The following is a 12,732-nucleotide window of genomic DNA, read 5'->3' as shown; positions in this document are numbered from 1 at the left end:
CCCCAAGCAAATCAGTTGGAAATAAAGACTCAAACATTAACGGAAAGTATGACTAAAATTACAGAGGATGTTAAACAAATAAATGAGAAAATAAAGAATCAAGAACAGAAAGGAAAACAAATGCAGGAAACTCAAGTGGTAATGATAAAAGACTTAACAAACATACGTAGGAAACTTGAAACATTTGAAAACTATCAGCGAAGTAATAATCTTCGATTCATTAACTTCCCAAAAGTAAAAACAATTTCTCCAAAAGAAATGCTGTTCAAATATATGAGGGACATACTTTCAATTCCTGAACAATCGATTCCTCCCTTGCTACAGGTATATTATATGCCAGTAAAAGCAGGGGAAATACATGAGTCTTCAGACTCCCCCTTGGATGTGTCGGCACTATTAGAGTCATCAGATTCAGAAAAAGTTATTTCCTCAACACTAATAGTCAAGGTGGTTCTGGCACCTGACAAGGAGTGGATAATGAAGCTTTTCTTTAAGAACAGAAATAAAGATTTTTTGGGTTAAAAATAAGGATATTTCCAGATGTCTCAAAAGAGACCCAAAAAAGAAGATGTCAATTTCTTTTACAAAGACCTGGAGTCCAACAGTTGGGAGCTTCCTTCTTTTTGTATTTTCCATGCAAATGCATTGTTAGATATCAAGCGGTTAAATATGTATTTTTTTTAACCTATTCACCTCACTGAATTCCTAGCTACCAAGAGAATTGGACAAGAGACTCAAAAGTCCTGAAAAAAAAAGAAACTTTCTAGTTCTAGTTTGCTACACAGGTCTACTTCTTATTTTTGTTTAGTATAATTATTTCTTGATTGTTCCAGATAAGTAATCTTGAATCACATTTTGTGGACTTGTGCAGTTGAATTTATAAATACAATGGATCTTAGTAATTTGAATTCATTATATTTCTTTATTATATTTCCTGTAAAATAAATATTATATTCAAACTGCTTTTCTATACAAGCATTGTTGCTTGAATTGTAAATTTTGAAATTATAATTAAAAAAAAAAAATCAGGGGGGTAAGTTTTGGATGTACTCTGTAGAAGTTGTTGTTTACTTCTGCAATTTGTGTATGGATGCCTGTTCTGGTGTGTGCATGTCCTCCACCCTTTCCTTGAAAGTGTACTTTGTTTCACAGAAAGGGTGGTGGATGCGCAGAATGACCTCCTGGTGGAGGTCGTGGAGACGAGGACTGTGTCAGAATTTAAGAAAGCGTTGGGCAGACATTTTGGATCCCTTAGGAAAAGGAGGAGTTAGTGGTTAATGAGGATGGGCAGACTGGATGGGCCACTTGGACCTTTATCTGCTGTCATGTTTCTATGTTTCTATCCAAAGGTTATGTAATAGTTTCAAGAAACACAATTAATCCTTTAACTTATTATACTCCTGGCAGAATTCTGCGCCCAAAACAATCAAAACTCTGAGAGAAAATATTCAAAATTTGCAAATTCTGCAAGTTTGTCATAATTTAAACAATATTTTTAAGAATTATTATCTAGCCCTCTCTCTGCACCCACTACTCCATTTTTTTCAAAAAAAAAAACCCCACCCCCGCACTCACCAGTCCAGTGAGGTAGGAGGAAAAGGTGGCGCTGTATCGGGAATACCAAACTGAGCAGGAAAGAACCCCCTCTTTCCTACTACGCTACTGCTGCTCTGGGCCGATGCCGCTGGTTCTTCAAAATGGCCACCGAGACTTCCTGCAGCAGCCTTTCGAGATTACCGTTTGAAGTCTCAGCGGCACCAACCTAGAACAGCAGCAGCAGGAAAGATGGGGTTCTTTCCTGCCCCCAAAGAGGCCACTAGACCACCAGGGGAAGACCCACCACGACTCAAGGAGGTGCGGCGGGGGAGCCAGCCAGACTGCCTTTCTTTACAGAGGGCTAAACAATTACAGTCCCCATCCTTGGCACGGTACTACGGGAAAATTAGGTTCTTACCTTGGTAATTTTCTTTCCTTTAGTCACAGCAGATGAATCCATTAACTGATGGGTTGTATCCGCCTACCAGCAGGTGGAGATAGAGAACACTGAAAGACCATAGTGCCTCTAGGACGGTTAGCCCCAACTGCCTTCAGTATTTGAGATTTCCAAAGCAGAGTGAACCATAAAGGTATAATAACATAAACTTTCCTCACAGCGAACAATCGCCCCATATAACAGGAGCATCAAAGGAGGGACGATCTAAACATCCTTTAGTAGAACATCATGTAGAAATTCTGATAACTGTTTTCCAACTTCTTCCAATGAGATTTATATCTGCATGAAAAATCTGAACAAAAAACAAAGTCAGAGAGGGAGGGATCATGGATTCACCTGCTGTGAATAAAGGAAAGAAAATTACCAAGGTAAGAACCTAATTTTCCCTTCCTTGTCATCAGCAGCAGATGAATCCATTAACTGATGGGATGTACAAAAGCAATCCCTACTTAGGGTGGGAACAGGCCACACCACGAGCCAAAACTTAAGCTCCAAAAACAGTGTCCTGCTTCGCTGCAACATCCAGCCTGTAATGCCGGGCAAAAGAGAGCTGAGAAGCCCAAGTAGCCGCACTATAGATCTCTTGAAGAGAAAGTGCACCCGTTTCAGCCCAAGAGGACGAGATGGCTCTTGTGGAATGCGCCTTAAACGCTTCAGGCGGAGACCGACCTGAAAGCAGATATGCAGCAAAAATGACTTCCTTGAGCCAACGGGCTATAGTGGCCTTAGACGCTGGACCTCCACGCCGAGGACCTGACCACAAGACAAAAAGGTGATCAGAAGTCCTGAAGTCATTTGACATCTGTAGATACTGCAACAGCACCTTGCGGACATCCAGAAGATGTAACTGCCCAAAGGAGTCTGGGAACTCTTCCCTAGAAAAAGGAAGAAAGAAAAATGGGCTGGTTCAGGTGAAACGCTGAAACTACCTTAAGCAGGAAGGAAGGCACTGTACGTACCGTTACTCCAGACTCTGAGAATTGCAGAAAAGGGTCCCGACAGGACAGCGCCTGCAGCTCAGACACGCGTCTTGCCGATGTGATGGCCACCAAAAAGACTGAAGAGTCACATCCTTCTCCAAAGCTTTGCCTAAGCAGCTCGAAGGGCGAACACTGAAGAGCCTTCAACACTAGCCCCAGGTTCCAGGCCGGACAGGGCAACCGGAAAGGAGGACGGAGCCTAAGCACCCCTCTGAGAAATCTAGCAATGTCCGGATGAGCAGCAAAGGACAAGCCAGTGACCTTCCCTCGATAGCATGATAATGCTGCCACTTGCACCCGCAGGGAATTGTAAACCAGGCCTTTTTGTAAGCCCTCCTGCAAAAAGTCCAGCACAGTTGAGACTGTAGCTCTCGTGGGTGTGATCACCTTTGAAACACCCGCCTCAAATTTGCGCCAGATCCGAGCATAAGCTGCAGAGGTGGACCGCTTGCGGGTCTGCAAGTGTCACGTCTGTGGCCGTGACCCCTCTCAGACTCACCTTATTTCCTGTGGTCAGCTTCTGAGCTGGCTTCTGTCTGTTCTTTGTGAGTTAGTTCTGTCTCTGTCTCTGTGTGCTGGCTGTATTTGATTGTCGGTGTGCTGTCACCCGTTCCAGATTTCAGCTCAGTCCAGTCCGGATCTTCCAGGCTCCCCGACCCTTAGTTGCCTGGTGATTGTTGCTCCTGAGTCTCAGCTGCCTGCTGGGCTTATTAGCCATTTGGAACCTCTCTGCCTTTGCCTTTGCATTGCGTCTTAGGCCCTGGTATGTGGGTGCTGGTGCACTTCTGCCTGAGAGACTTTGTCTGGACCGGATTCTGCTTTTGCTGGTTTCCTGTCTTTTGAACCTTTGCCTGGACCTGGACTTTGCTTTGCTTGCCGCCTGCCTTTTGAACCGTTGCCTGGACCTGTCTTCTGCTTACTACTACTACTACTACTTAGCATTTCTATAGCACTGCCAGGGTTACGCAGCGCTGTACAACTTTAAACATGGGGAAGGACCGTCCCTGCTCAAGAGAGCTTACAATCTAAAGGTAACAAACTATGTAGTCAGTGTAGGTAACAATCTAAAGGTAACAAACTATGCAGTCAGTGTAGGTAACATGAATGGGGAGGTGGTTAGGCGCCAAAGGCAAGGGAGAAGAGATGGGCTTTGAGTAAGGACTTGAAAATGGGCAGGGAGGGCGCATGGCGTATGGGCTCGGGAAGTCTGTTCCAGGCATAAGGTGATGCAAGGCAGAAGGGGCGGAGTCTGGAGTTAGCGGTGGTAGAGAAGGGTACAGATAGGAGTGATTTATCCTGAGAGCGGAGGTTATGGGTGGGAACATAGGGGGAGAGGAGGGTAGAGGGGTAATGGGGGGCTGCAGATTGAGAGCACTTGAAGGTCAATAGGAGAAGCTTGAACTGTATACAGTAGCGGATCGGGAGCCAGTGAAGCGACTTGAGGAGAGGGGTAATATGAGAGTATCGGTTCACGCGGTAGATAAGACGTGCGGCGGAATTTTGGATGGATTGAAGGGGGGACAGGTGGCTAAGCGGGAGACCAGCGAGGAGAAGGTTGCAATAGTCAAGACGAGAGGTAACGAGCGAGTGGACGAGGGTTCGGGTGGTCTGTTCAGAGAGGAATGGGCGAATTTTGCTGATATTATAGAGGAAGAAGCGACAGGTCTTAGCTGTCTGCTGGATATGGGCAGAGAAGGAGAGGGAGGAGTCGAAAATGACTCAGAGATTGCGGGCTGAAGAGACGTGGAGGATGAGGGCGTTGTCAACAGAGATGGAAAGTGGGGGAAGAGGAGAAGAGGGTTTGGGTGGAAAGACAAGGAGCTCAGTCTTTGCCATGTTCAGTTTCAGATGACGGTTGGACATCCAGGCAGCGATGTCTGAAAGGCAGGCCGAGACTTTGGCCTGGGTTTCGACTGTGATGTCGGGAGTGGAGAGGTAGAGCTGGGTGTCATCGGCATAGAGATGGTACTGGAAACCATGTGATGAGATCAGTGAGCCCAGGGAAGAGGTGTATATCGAGAAAAGAAGCGGTCCAAGGACAGATCCTTGAGGAACCCCAACAGAGAGCGGGATGGGGGTGGAAGAAGAGCCATTAGAAAATACTCTGAAGGTGCGTTGGGAAAGATACGAGGAGAACCAGGAGAGGACGGGGCCCTGGAACCCAAATGAGGACAGTGTGTCAAGAAGTAAATTATGATTGACGGTGTCAAAGGCAGCAGATAAGTCGAGGAGGATAAGGATGGAGTAGTGACCTTTGGATTTGGCAAGGAACACGTCATTGCAGACTTTGGAGAGAGCTGTTTCTGTTGAGTGTAGTGGGCGAAAGCCGGATTGAAGCGGATCAAGGATGGCCTGAGAGGAGAGGAAATCAAGGCAGTGGCTGTGGACAGCGCGTTCAAGTAATTTGGAGAGGAAGGGTAGAAGGGAGATGGGGCGGTAATTGGAGGGCAGGTGGGGTCAAGTGATGGTTTTTTGAGAAGTGGAGTGACTACAGCGTGCTTGAAGGTGTCAGGGACAGTAGCAGTGGAGAGAGAGAGGTTGAGGATGTGACAGATTGAGGGGTTAACTGTAGGAGAGATGTTGGTAAGCAGATTGGTGGGAATGGGGTCAGAGGAACAGGTGGTGCACTTAGAGGAAGAAAGAAGGCGAGCAGTTTCCTCTTCGGTGATCTAAGGGAAGGAGGAGGAGGACAGGTTAGGTTGGTTGAGGGAGTGGGTTAAGAAGTCACAGGGAGGAGAAGGCTTGGAAGTGAATTCGAGGTTTATCTTCTGCACTTTATCGCAGAAGTAGTCAGCTAGTGTTTGAGGAGAGAGTGGGGGGGGGGGGTGGGAGCGGAGGGCACCTTAAGTAGGGAGTTGGGGGTGGCGAAGAGGTGACGAGGGTTGGAGCTAAGAGAATTGGTTAATTGAGAATAGTATTCCTGTTTGGCAAGGAATAGGGAGGACTGGAAGGAGGATAGCATGAATTTGTAATGGGTGAATTCTGACAGGGTGCGAGATTTCCTCCAGAGTCGTTCAGCAGATCGGGTGCAGGAGCGGAGGTAACGGATGCAAGGGGTTAACCAGGGCTGGGGATTAATGCGCTTAGTGGGGCGAGAGACAGATGGTGCTAGGGGATCCAGAGCAGTGGAGAGAATTTCATTGTAGATAGAGACAGCCGTGTCGACAGATTCAGAAGACGAGATGGAAGGGAAGAGATTGGAGATGTGAGAGGATAGGGTAGGGGGGTCGACAGCTTGGAGATTCCTGAAGGCAGTGGTTATAGTTGGGCGAGGTTGAGGGGGAGGACGAGGTGATTAGGTGATGATCTGAGATAGGAAGGACTGAGGTGCAGAAATTGGAAGGTGAGCAGGAAGAGAAGAGAACAAGGTCGAGACAATGGCCATCACGGTGAGTAGGGGTGGTCGAGCATAGTCGGAGGTTAAAGGAGGATATCAGAGTAAGGAATTTAGAAGCATAGGAGTTGGATGGGTTGTCAACATGAATGTTAAAATCACCAAGAATGAGGGATGGAGATGCGGGATCAAGAAAGACTGCTTGCTGGCTGACTGCCTAGAGACCTTGCCTGGATTTGCCGGTACGTCTGTTCTGCCTTGCTTCTGGTGTGGGGTGGTTTTGCCTGCCACTGCTGCTCCTCGGCAGTGGCCCAAGGGCTCACAAACCCAGTTTCCAGCTTTGAGTACGTGACAGCAAGAGAGTGGAGATGACCTTATTAGAGTAGCCCTTGTCTCTCAATTGCACCCTCTCAATAGCCAGGCCGTAAGTCCAAATCGGCAGGGATCCTCCATGGTCACCGGACCCTGAACCAACAGGTTCGGCACCAGGGGCAAACGCACCAAAGCTGCAGGTGGAGCTCGGCTCAGTGGCAAATCTGAGCGGCCTCCGCGGCCAGGGCCCTGCACTGAGTGCCGCCCTGACGATTTATGTATGCCACCGCTATCGTGTTGTCTGACAGAACCTGGACAGCAGGCCCCTTCAGAGTCTTTTGAAAGGCCATAAGAGCCTGGAATATCGCTCTCAGTTCCAAGCGATTGATGGACCACCCCGCTTCCACGGGTGTCCACAGACCCTGAGCATAGCTTCCTTGGCAATGCACCCCCAGCCTAGAAGGCTGGCATCTGTTATCACCAGGCACCAGGAAGGAAGCGCCAGAGGCATTCCTTGGCGCAGAATCCTGTCGGACAGCCACCACTCCAAACTGAGCCAGGCCACAGGGAGCAACGTTAGTCTGTGTTAATATTCCTGGGACATCGGAGACCATTGTTGAAGTAGGGCAATCTGCAGAGGCCTCATATGCGCTCTCGCCCAAGGCACCACCTCCAAGGTGGCCGTCATCCACCCCAGCAGCTGGACAAAGTCCTTTGGTCGGGGAGAAAGACCAACTCTGATGCCGTGTCGAACCGGACCCCCAAATACTCGAGAGACAGAGGGAGTCAGCTGACTTTTGGGTATATTGACCACCCAGCCTAACGCCTGCAGGACTGCCACCACTCTGGCTATGGCAAGACGACTCTTGGTTGCCGAGTCCGCTCTGATGAGCCAGTCGTCAAGATAAGGGTGAACTCTAATACCCTCTCGCCTGAGACAGGCAGCTACTACCACCATTACCTGAAAGTGGAAATGCTTTCCCCAACACTGCAAAGCGGAGGAACTGCTGGTGTGGAGGCCAGATAGGAATGTGCAAATAAGCTTCTTTTAGGTCCAGAGACGTGAGAAACTCTCCTGGCTGTACCGCCGCAATGACGGAGTGCAGGGTTTCCATGCGAAAATGTCGAACACTGAGAGCCTCATTTACTCTTTGTAAGTCGAGGATCGGCCTGAAAGACCCGCCTTTTCGAGGCAACGACAAAATTAATGGAATAGCGGCCGCAGCCGCGTTCGGCGGGAGGCACTGGGATCACCGTTCCGAGGTGCAGCAAGACTTGTAAGGTCTCCTCTACCGCTGCCCGTTTTATGGCAGTGCCGCATCGGGACTCCACAAACACGTCTCTCACCGGGGCACGAATTCCAGTCGGTAACCTTCTCTGATCAGGTCCAGGACCCACTGATCTGAGGTAATCTTGGTCCACTCCTCTAGAAAGAGGGAAAGACATCCTCCTATTGCAGGCAAGGAGGAGTGGACCGGCGTCCCATCATTGTGGAGGACGCCCCTGAACTCCTGGCCTTGAACCGGCCCCTGTGGAACATTTGTCCGAGCAAAAGGAGTTCCTCTGCTGAAAATGGGCACGTTGAGAAAACCCAGCAGAGCGCCCCGGGCGATACCTTCGAGCTTCACGGAAGCAAGGTCTGGAAGAGGAGGGAAACACAGAACCCTTGGAAGAAGGCCTCGGCCTATCCTCAGGTAACCTCTGGGGTTTATATTCCCCCAGGTCTTTCACAATCTTCTCCAATTCCTCTCCAAATAACAGGAGGCCCCGAAAGGGTAGTTTCACCAGTCTTTGCTTAGAAGCCATGTCAGCCGCCTAATGCCGCAGCCAAAGAAGGCAGCGGGCAGACACCGCCACAGACATCTGTTTAGCCGAAGCTCTGACCAGATCATACAGGGCATCAGCCAAAAATGACAGGGCCGACTCCATCCGCGAGGCAACCTCAGAAAGGGGGCCCGCACCATCGGCAGGCTGTTCCACCGCCTGCTTTAGCCAGGAAAGACATACCCAGGCTGCATTCCACATCTGCTGGGAGAGAAATACTGAAGGCAGTTGGGGCTAGCCATCCTAGAGGCACTATGGTCGTTCAGTGTTCTCTATCTCCACCTGCTGGTAGGCAGATACAACCCATCAGTTAATGGATTCATCTGCTGCTGATGACAAGGAACAGGATAATACCATGTGATTTCTTTCTTAAATTCCCCATTACCACCTCTCAAGCTGTGTTGTAGGAGTACTGTGCGATTAAAAAAAAAAAAATCTGCCTCTCAAGGTGTGCTGCGGAATACTGTGTGGTTACCACCTCTCATGGGATGCTGCAGGCAAGCTGCTGCAAGTAAAGGGATCCACTTTCATCACTCAATTGGCCTGATTGGCCAGATCAACTAATTCTGCGTGAAAAAGGATAAATCCTATGTGGTAGGGGAATTCTACAATGCGCAGTCTCACAGAATTCCAAAAGGAGTACTATTAGTGGAACATTTTCAATATTGTAATTTTCAGTTAGGGCCCTGTTTACTAAGGTGTGCTAGCATTTTTAGTGCACTTAAATGCTAGAGTCGCCCATATGTTCTTATGGGCAACTTAGCATTTAGCGCATGCTAATCATTAGTGTGCACTAAAAACACTAGCATGCCCTTAGCAAGCCTTAGTAAACAGGGTCCTTAGTCTTCACTTGCTTTCCTTGTGCCATCACCATCCAGTTGGACAGGCAGTGCCTGAAAAGGCGGACGATAAAGAATTTTTTTTTTTTTTACATTTATATCCCATATTAACCCAAGCAAACTAGGGTTCAATGTGGCTTACATTTGAAAATATAGTGAGACAGAATAATAGAATTCTGAAACATTTAAAGTTGAGATTAGCATATATACCCAACCGAGCATTTAAAAGTCTGTCCTTTAATGATGTCGAATGTTCAGAAATCATAGCCATAAGTAAAGACAGTTATTCAAACATTATCACATACACACACCAGAACAGGCATCCATACATAAACTGCAAAAGTAAACAACTTCTAGAGAGTACATCCAACATTTAACTCCCTGTTTACTAAGTATTTTATTTAGCGCTATCTAGACCTCTGGGGGACCCATGCCCACGGAGAGGAAGAGTGGGTTTCAGAAGGCTCATTCTAAGTCTGTTACCCAGAACCTCAGCTTTCTGATTCCTGGTGTCTAAGTGTATCTTAGGGCATCTATTCTCCTACATAATGCACTAAGGAGTAAGAGCTTCCTTGCTTATGTGAACACTATTTGTGTAGGGGTATTCAGAGAAACAGATATGCATTCAAGAAATATAGACACAGACTAGGAGAGTAGTGTTAGAAATAATCTTTATTCTCACCAATTGGAACTTCAATCTGGCACACTCATAAGTCAGATTCTCAGGTGGACCGACCGTAGTTCTGCCCTCTGGGTAGAGTTGGGGAAAATTCCAAACTCCGCCTAGATTTGCAGGACTTATAAACCATCTGCTGGCCATTCAATTCAATGGGCACACATTTTTTTCATATGTGAATCATACTTTCTGACAGTTTGCTCAACCGCAGATCAGGTGCCCACCTATTTCTTCACAACTGCCATTTCCTGAAGTGTAAGCATCTTTCCTAACATACAGAGATTAGTATTCATATCTCATGAACTGGACGCCATCTTTACAAAAGCAGACTCCATCTTATGAACCAAACTTCTTACTATTTTAGCCATTAATTCCTCCATCTTGACCCTTACACTGTATTTGAATGTCACACTAGATCCTAATAAGGCTTGCCAAGTGGTCCTGCTTCCGCAGGCACTCAGCTACAAGGCCATCATCAGATTTTCAGGCCTAGTCAGTGTTTTTCAGCAGCTTAGGCTATAGAACTCGGCCCAACACTATTCCAGTGGATGGGTCTCAAGTTGTGACACATATTAACATAAGCCATGCTAGCGGCTGCCCTGCGCTAATGTGTCGGCAGCTGCTAGCTCGGCTTAGTAAACAGTGGGATTAATTTTTATTTCCCCATTTCCATCTTCCAAAATTCTAGGCAGCAGATGTACAGATCAGTAGGACCCAAAGCAGTCCAAAACAAGTACAGTCAGAAACAACACAGTTTATACCTAACTGTTCTCAACCACCCTTAGGTTTTGTCTTTTGGTTTGAAAAGTGATACCATGTGCACGTAAGGTCTGGATAAACAAATTAAAACCATCAAAGTTTTAAGCAAATGTCCCAAATATGTAATACTTGGTAGCAATAATGAAACAGTGATGGAATATTCACATAGTAGACAGCCAACAGTAGTAGTAGTAGTAATTTATTTTTCACTGAAAATAGTTAACTTTGTATGAACTTGGTAGCTAATAGTGTGATGCTTCCTATTTTGTATTTTGGCAGTTTATTGTTGGCCTGCATAATAAAAAATTGCACTTACAAATCTTTTTCTGCCAAAAGCACATGATTTCCTACTGGATCATGGCTTACTTTAAAGGAACACAGGAATCTCATTTGATATTCAGGTTTATCAATCAGGAACTCAGAGTATCAGCAATCTGTCAATGCAAACTATAAACCCTGAAATCCAGTTTTACGAACGGGTCTAACTTAGACTTGCTGTATCTGGACGCCTTCAAAGACATTATATAAGACCGTACAGTTTGTAAAATGGACTTCCTATCAGCTATGTTTGCTGCTTGCAATGGAGTCTTGGAACCTCGATATTTCAATTTTGCAATGTCAGCACACCAAAAGGCAATTAAACATGTGAATAAATTTAACAGGACTCATCTATATGCAAAACACACAGCCGGGAGACAAAGATTTTAAAAAAACAAAAAACCATGACATTTACACCCAGACTTTAAGAAGAAATAAATATATGCAACAGAACTGGAAAATGTTGGCACATTTAGACTGACTCTGGCTAGAACTTCTACATGAAGGTAGCTCTTCCCTCATTATTCAATACCTCTCTTTTAAATAATAGTAATAAAAAATTTCAAGTGCATTTTTTTATAATATACCACTGCATTCCACAAAACAAAAGGAGCATGTTTCCACATATCATCTTTCTCGTTTGATCTACACATATTTTAAACGCTCCCAGGTTTCAACTTAAAGGTTTAAAAAAAGTCTTTGTACTTAAAAATAAAACTCTAAACGTTGAGCACCTGATTCTCATAGCATGATGTCTGTTTTGGTGACCCTTTAGTAGGTGAAAAACTCTCAGTACCAATACAATGTCTGCTAGGGTGTTCCTATAACCAGCCCCTTCAAATGACACAATGATTACGATTTAGAACTAATTCCTATAACTGATGAAAGGTTATTCCGTTGATAGTTCCTTTGTGTACATCCGTATGCTGTACAAGCCAGCATACTTCTAAATATAGCTGAGATAAAATAACAATGAATGACGTGGATGAAGCAGCTGATAGTTTATTTTGGGTATACCAATATGGCAGCTGCACGGGGCGGGGGGGGGGGGGAAAGACGGCTTCAGCCTTGTGACATCAGGCCATCTCCTGTCTTATTAAACCTCCTTGATACCACTCCCTTAGTTTTATGCAGCCTGGTTGCATGACCCTGTATTTATTTTGCATTAAATCTTAGCTGTCAAACTCTAGATTTCCTCTACTGATTTCCACACCTCCCATTTGATATCATCCACATAAAGGACAGCCTTTCCAGCAGCCCCACCAACAACACCTCTCACTAAAGCATTTATTTATGAGTTTTAACAACTGCTTTTTTCAAAGAGACTCACCCAAGGTGGGGAACTGAAAAGAACCAGGCCAAGGACCAATCCTTGCTGCATACCACTAACAACACTACTTTCTTCCGAGAAAATTCCATTTACCATTATCCTTTGTTGCTTCCTACTCAACCAGTTTCTAACACAATGACTTCCTTCTGATCTTGGTGGCCCAAGAAAGCAGTGGTAGTTCCAAAAGTGTGCTCAGTTTATTTTGTATTTTGGCAGTGTATTGTTGGCCTACATAAGGATTTGCTGAATGCTCTCCCTAAATTCAATTGTTAGGCACCCAATTCAAAAAAAATTAATCAGATTCATTTGAGAAGACCTCTTTCTAGTAAAAAAAAAACATACAGTCTCAGATCCTTTATTTATTTTA

At 45.8% G+C, this 12,732-nt stretch overlaps 1 protein-coding gene across 1 annotated transcript in view; it reads right to left on the bottom strand.

Annotated features, from left to right (window-relative positions):
• Positions 1-12,732, bottom strand: part of VPS16 (VPS16 core subunit of CORVET and HOPS complexes) — a 926,204-nt gene that overhangs the window by 904,158 nt on the left and 9,314 nt on the right.

Source organism: Microcaecilia unicolor, chromosome 7, assembly GCF_901765095.1.
Source record: "Microcaecilia unicolor chromosome 7, aMicUni1.1, whole genome shotgun sequence".
In the NCBI taxonomy this organism is placed as follows: domain Eukaryota; kingdom Metazoa; phylum Chordata; class Amphibia; order Gymnophiona; family Siphonopidae; genus Microcaecilia; species Microcaecilia unicolor.
This window is presented reverse-complemented; position numbering and strand designations above follow the sequence as displayed.